Source organism: Mytilus trossulus, chromosome 14 (genome assembly GCF_036588685.1).
Source record: "Mytilus trossulus isolate FHL-02 chromosome 14, PNRI_Mtr1.1.1.hap1, whole genome shotgun sequence".
Lineage (NCBI taxonomy): Eukaryota > Metazoa > Mollusca > Bivalvia > Mytilida > Mytilidae > Mytilus > Mytilus trossulus.
In genome coordinates, this window is record NC_086386.1 from 61,056,751 (window position 1) to 61,064,303 (window position 7,553).

The 7,553-nt window shown below is 32.0% G+C and overlaps 1 long non-coding RNA gene across 1 annotated transcript; it reads right to left on the reverse strand.

Moving 5' to 3' along the window:
- Positions 1–1,072: 1,072 nt before the first annotated feature.
- On the reverse strand, positions 1,073–6,889 carry LOC134696986 (uncharacterized). Its single transcript, XR_010103043.1, has 4 exons — positions 6,166–6,889; positions 4,617–4,722; positions 2,527–2,706; positions 1,073–1,219 (listed from the first exon to the last, which is right to left on the reverse strand). It is a non-coding gene; the product is annotated as an uncharacterized LOC134696986 (long non-coding RNA).
- Positions 6,890–7,553: the final 664 nt, after the last annotated feature.

Genomic DNA, 7,553 nt, shown 5'->3' on the forward strand with positions numbered 1-7,553 from the left:
TTGTTGGTGTATGTGATGTGTTTAAGTTTTCTATGTTGTGTTTTGAGTACCTTTGTTTGTCTGTTTGTTTTATTCTTTTTATCTATACATGGCGTTATCCTTTTAATTTCGACTTATGAGTTTGAATATCCCTTTTTCGTCAATCGTAAACAGGAAGTACTGTACGGAAGGTGAGATATTTTCACATATGTTGATACTAGTAACTGCCTTCCCTTATATATAATTCATTCAGCAATTTCCCCTTTAAAAACAGAAAAATCGGTTGCAATCAACTGAGAAAATATATTATAATTATGCAAATATGAATTGATGATATGTTTTAATGATTGAATAGGTTTTTTTAAGTTTGGGTGTACAATTTGATTTCACTCATAAAAGTGTGAAGTTGTTTTAGAATTTGTATCTACGTAATTCATGCTGATTTTGTTTTCAATGTTAATACTGATTTAGTAATTTAGAAACACTCAGACACATAAACAAGTGCAACAAGAGGCAAAATACACCAACACAAAAAGTGAAAACACAAAAATACTGAACTCCGAGGAAAATTCAAAAAGGAAAATCAAAAATCAAAAGGCAAAATCAAAAGTCCAAACACATCAAACGAATGGATAACAACTGTCATATAATAGGGGTACAACAGTCAATATTGTGTTATCATCTTAATATCACTACATAAACAACAAATGTAAAAAAGAAGCACAAAAAGGCATACATCAATGTAACATTCTCATTTTGCTTTTCTTATACGGCTGAATTTATCTATGTAAAGTCTACCCATAATGGCAATAAACAAATGGCACACATCCACAAATGGCAATAATAGTTATGATATCAAAGAGCCAACCTCAAAACAGTTAGGAATAGCGTACAGTAAATCTGTTTACGATGCAATCTGATAAATGGTCGCATTTTCGTTCAGTCAAATTTTACATAGTACTAAACAGTAGTTCAATAGATTCAAATGAAAAAATGTAATTTAAGGGGTATATTATGCTTTGGAATTTTCAAAACTGAGGCTAATAATTGTTTGACACTATAGCAAAATTGTATTGGCCTAATAGAAAAGATTTAGATACAATTGGTAATAATAAATTATAATATTTTGTCGTTTCAATCAGCATTGTCCTGTTATTTCTATTGCATCCATTTCATAATCTTCGTGAGTATTTGTTGTATCAATCTCAATCTGAACTTCATTTGCAGGGAAGGTAACAGTCTGAAAACAAACATATTTGAAGAATTAATGCAGTAGTATTCAATTTTCAAAACATGTAAACGGTACACTGATTAAAAGATCATTATATGCGAAATTCAATTTATGTAGGCGGTAATGATAGAATTTCAGCAGTTCATCTGCCAATATTATTAGCTCGGATGTTTGAGGATGTTCGCTTGTCATGTTTGGGGACTTGTTATATTTTTTGGAATCCTCTGATTTTATTCATTTTAATGCTTAAAAAATTTTGCCCATTGACCCCCTCTTGTTGTTTTATAAATCTTTTTCATGTATAGTTACAAGCCATCTGTTAAAGTTTTATAAAATCCTTGTTATTTCTTATTAGGTTTTGAGAAATTAAATTCATCAATGATAAAGCTACGAATAATCAATAGAGAAAGTTTTCCCGCTAAAATATCAATGGCTATTATCTCTAAAACAAGCACATTAACCTTTATATTTTTTTGCATTTTTTGTTCCTTTAGTAATCCCCTTTTAATATATACTACCTAGTTTTATGAAAAACTTGTTATTTTGAAACTGAGTAGTGAACTTCCTTAGTGGCTCGTTTAAAAGCTGAGATATTTTCATATATGTTGTAATATGTTCATGAAGTGAAAATCCTATTAGGAAATACAGTTCTTTGGATAAGGGAGGTGAAATCTACTAAAGAGATATTTTAACTCATTCGGTCGCAGTTAAACTGATAACATCATGGGTAATTAAGACGAAGACAAACAGACAAACATCAGTACAAAAAACATAACATAGAAACCAAAGACTAAACAACACAAACTTAACCAATAGTGTGGGATTGACAGATCCTGCTCCACATGTGGCTCCCGTATATTAAATTACTAAATTGTTTGACACCTTTATTCATAGATTTTCTACTCGTATCAGTATAAATGGTTATTCTTTATCTCTTATTTTTTAACATCTAAATTTGGAAATTACAATGTGTCCAATATCACTACATGGAGATTTTTTGTTTACATTTTATATGCGAGTACCCCCATTTAAGGCTCGTTAGGCAAATATGGTCGTTAGCCTATATAAAATAGACGAACACTAATTATTGAAGACTACATGTTGAAATTAAGATATGTATCATAAATGTGTGTGTCGCTGAATAATTGACAAATACACAATAGTACCATGTTTTGTTATTTTAATAATTGAAACTATGAAGTGATTAATGCAAATTTTATTGTCTAATTTCTGGCAAATGATAGAATTTCATACTCAGTCGATACATGTAAATCACGATCAATAGATAACAATGAACCAATTGAAATCATAAATACCTGAATGTGTGGAGAGAAAATTCTGCTACTTGTTACAGTCGATAGAGTAGCTCTGTTAACTTCCCATACAGTATGCCAACTCCCATTTGGGGCTTTAAAACTTATTCTCCAAACCGACCCGCCTTTATATGTCTCATATATATTAATACTCTGAATATATGTTTTCTTCGAATATTCAATCTGTATAAACAAAAGTTATATCGTTAAATCAGTACACATGCAATTTGTATCTATCAAAATCGGACTAAAGACGCAAAACAACTACGGTTACGAGGTTTAATTCTCTAATAAATCAAGGACATCAGAAGATTAATATTTGAATATGTTTGCATGCATAACAATCTATTTGAAAATCGAACCTCTTCATCGTTTTTTTTTGTTCTTTTAATAAAAATGAATATGCAATAGGGCAGTCAAATGACTCAGTGTTTTATGCTTATATGCTTTGTCTATAAGGCCTTTTGTTTTTCTTTCTTACACATGACGTGGATCTGTCCTTTTGTCATGGTCAATGTTTGTTAATATATTTGTTTGTTTGTTATAGAGTGATTAAGATGACTACACAATGTTTACTGCTGTACCCCTATTTTTGACATGTGTACCTATAGTTTTTGTTTATTTCTGTTTACAGGTTGTTGCCAATATAATTGAATTTATGCAACTGTCAGAGAAGTAAGAGGTTTAGCTAGCTTAAAAACCAGGTTTAATCTACCGTTTTCTAATGCCTGTACCATTGCAGGAATATGATAGTTGTTATCCATTCGTTTGATGTTTTTGAGCTTTTGATTTTGCCATTTGATTATGGACTTTCCTTTTTGAATTTTCATCAGCGTTCAGTATTTTTGTCATTTTACTTATTTTCTAGGCTAAAGGTTGCACGCCCCTCTTGGAGATATTTAGAATATTCATAGAAAATTAATTTTGTTTACATACTGGTTCCCAGTTCTGATCTGTAGGGTGCATCTCATAGAGACATAACTTGAGACTTACCAGAAAATATAAATGTGAATATTGTTTATATTGGAATTTATGGTAACCCTACAGTCGAGGTAGGGATAGTTAAGAAATTTAGTGTTAGTTAAACTCTTAGAAGTTCAGAGCATATAAACGTTAAAAATATTCTATAGCTTTAAATGCTTTTTAAGGTAAAATATATCAGTTTCGACATGTTGAACTTGATTGTATTTTAACAATGACATCTGAAGGTGTAACAAAGCTTAATTTACTATCGACTATCTTATCTCAGACTAAACGAGGCGATGGTTAAAAAAATAGTGAAATTATTTCATTGAATATTATAGCCTTTTATCATTTATTCTTTAAAACTTTTTTTACTTCCTCAATACAAATATACTAAGAAATTGAAAATAAACTCTGACGAGGATTTTATATTCTACTACAAATGCGATAAATATATAAAAAAAAGCGAAATATAACAGAGCTAAAAATGAAAAAGACAAGTAGACAAACAAAATTACACAAAACTAACGACTTAGTAACACAAACCCCACCAAAAACTTGGGTTGATCTCAGTTGCTCTGGAAGGGTGAGTGAATCCTGGTCCATATGTGGCACCCGTTGTGTTGCTCATATTAGTTGATAGATAGATGATTGCTGCTTACAAGGAAGCTTTTAAACCAAGAGTTCCAAATGGTGAAAGTGAAATCATCCCTTCGTAAATTTTACGGACGCCATCACGAGTTGGTTGACCGTTTTGGAATAACCGTTTCACAAATGATATCGGATATGTTCCTTACGTCGTTACTACAATCCCTTTCCTTTCATGAATGTGACCTACCGAGTTTACCGGATTTCTTATCACTTAAGCAACACGACGGGTGCCACATGTCGAGCAGGATCTGCTTACCTTCCCGGAGCACATGAGATCACCCCTGGTTTTGGTGGGGTTGGTGTTGCTTATTCTCTAGTTTTCTATGTTGTGTTATGTGAACTATTGTTTGTCTGTTTGTCTTTTTTATTTTTAGCCATGGCGTTGTCAGTTTATTTATGAGTTTGACTGTCCCTCTGCCGTCTGGTGTCTTTCGTCCCTCTTTTAGTTAAAACCATGTATCTACGAAACAGTAAAATACCGTTATATAATGATCAGATGATTGTCCTTTCGAACACCAAGATCCTTCGATGTCACCATATTGTGGATACACATTAGGTGGTCCTATAACTTGAGCTGCTGCCCATCTGAAATTAAAAGAAGTCCGTTTTAACAAAAAGTCTATATATTCAAGCTGTATTATTAGATGTAAAAAAAAATGTTTTAATTTGTTTCATCATTGTACAACACGAAAGCTTTGTTTAGATTCGGTAAAGTTTCAAGCTACAGACAAATCCTCTATATAGATTTCAAAAATAACGAAGAGAAAATAAAAAAAATCCCTTATCGAATACATACAAAAATAAAAACAATATAAATACCATTATCATCCAAGTAAAATGAACAAGGAGGAGAACACATACAAGCAAGTACAAAAAAGCTTTGCGAATCAATATTTAAACATTTCATTATTAGTAGTAATAGTATCTCTTTGGTGAGACAAACACGCGATATCGTTTGTTCTGACTGATTATGTTTACCTTCTTTACTGCGAATACAATTCATCTCAGTACCAGAATCTATTCTAATTCAGATTTTAGAATTATGAGTTTTTTTTTTTACCATAGCAGCTATATTCAAACTTTGCCAGTATATGGAATATACATTAATTAAGTCATACGATATTCAAAAGTTGGAGTTGCTACCTATACTTGTAAAAAGTCGTCAGTGCCATGGCAAAATATTTCTTACAAAGTTCACCGGTAAGTAACCATACCCAATAGATAGTCAAATACTACATCATGGTCCTGAATTATAGATTATAGGAGCTGACGTTGTGTATCCGTTTGTTTACTTTACAGTTTTCACTACACCTGTCTTTGCACGATTAAACCTTTTTGTGTTGTATGATTCTTAAGTCACTCGGTATTTGTCCATCCGTCTCTCGTTTATTTTTAGCTATTGGCGTTCCTGATTCAATTGGTCCAGTGAAGCAATTCAGTCGTATGAGGTTTTGAAAGTGTTGTTTATTTAGCTCAAATTGTACTTTCCGGGTACGTGTATTTGTTTAACGATACTGTATTTACTATCAACTATTTTGTCGTTGTGTGTCTGTGGCGGATGTGAACACAGTTCTGTAAGATATATCCCAATTATTAGGAAAGTTTATATGCTATATTATACTGATTGTACTACAATTTTCATTTTTGTTATCGTCTTGTTAGATTTGTGTCTTTGAACAGACGTTGTATGATTGCCAGTTAGACAACTATTCACCGTAGTTCAAATGGAATGTAAATTTGTTTGAATTTTTCAAATCAGTAGCTGTTATGGTTGTATGTCTATGATGGCTCATGATTCCTAATTATTGGTACGTTTTCTATTTATATCTACGTGGGATGCAATTTTGTAGATATGAAGGAAGTATAGACAACTGTCATACAAGTAGGAGGTTCAGCTAGCTTTTTTGTAGGAAAACAAAAGTTGTTTACCTATTTTCATCCCACTGAGATGAGTTACGTTCACAACATATGTCATTGTATAACCGTGGTATTTTTCTACCTCTATTATGATAATAATAATCAGCTTACCCATTGTCATCCCATTGTGATTTGAAGCCTGTTACTTTTAATACCCATTGACGATCTGTAAAACAAAATTACTATATACCCAATAGGTCTATACTAGAAAGAGAAGCACGACGGGTACCAACTATGGAGCAGGGTCCGCTTACGCTTCCGTCACACCTGAGATCAGCCCAGTGTATAGTGGAGTTTGCTTTTCTCAGTCTTTAGTTTTAATGTTGTATTTTGTATACTGTTTGCCTTTTGATATTTTTTTTGTCATATCTTTTTCAGGTTATTTCAACTTTATCCTCAACGTTCGAACTTTTTATCATACACCTTTTTTCCGTTCTAACCAGTGCCAGAGATGGTATAGAAACTGTCATAGAGACGAGAGATTTAGTTTTGTGCTTTATGCCTATGTGTTAATTTGAAATGAACAGCAGCAATTAGATACTGCTTATTCATTGGTGTTATTGTGTCATTGATTTATATCATTTTTTTTATTATTTTTCTTAGTGTGTCCTTTGACAGTTATGAACTTTTTGTTCATATCCCAAATGACAATATAGACAAAGACTTCGCTTCTCTCCATATGTTGTTTTTATTAAATAACTGACTGGTCTTTATACAGCTATATAACTATCAGCATCATAACAGTGGGTTTGTTACTGCCACTAGCTATAGCCCATGACATATGTTGGACAGAGTTTTTAATGAACCTTTGCATTTAGTGACCTTTACCTAAACCCTTTGGATTTGATGCATTTTTTGACAAAGTATTTACTTTGACCCTTTAAGAAATATATAAAAAATTCAAAAAACTTTAACCAATTACTTTCTCGGAAAAAAAATGGTTGAATGAAGAGCAGTTTGACAAACACTAATTTTGACCATTGAGAAGCTTAATATTTCCTTAACAATACAACGTGATTAAAACCTCAGTAATGAAACAGGAATATAATTATTTAATTAGTCAATAACTAGAATATACGTGTTCTGTCTAAAACCCTTACTTTACTAATGATATAAACAAACTAAAAAAGCAACAAAGAAGTTCTGCTCGATTTGTCATAACACGACACTGAAACAACCCAAATGCTAGTGACATGGTAAATCCCCATAAAATGGAGATACAATGCATGTACACCGGAGAACAGAGGCTCGCCTCGATATCAATTCAATGCAATGACAAACACAGATAGACTTATACAACCACTGAGACATTACCGGAACGAACGAACAAACGAATAGATTACAAAGAAAATGGTGTATTTTTCTATTTTTATTGCTGGCTAAACCTCTTGCTTGTTTGACAGCTGCATGAGATTGCAAATGATTTCAAATATATTACGAGGAGAATATTTATTTTTATATTTTGCCAATTGTTTAATTCATATTCATTAATATACCAC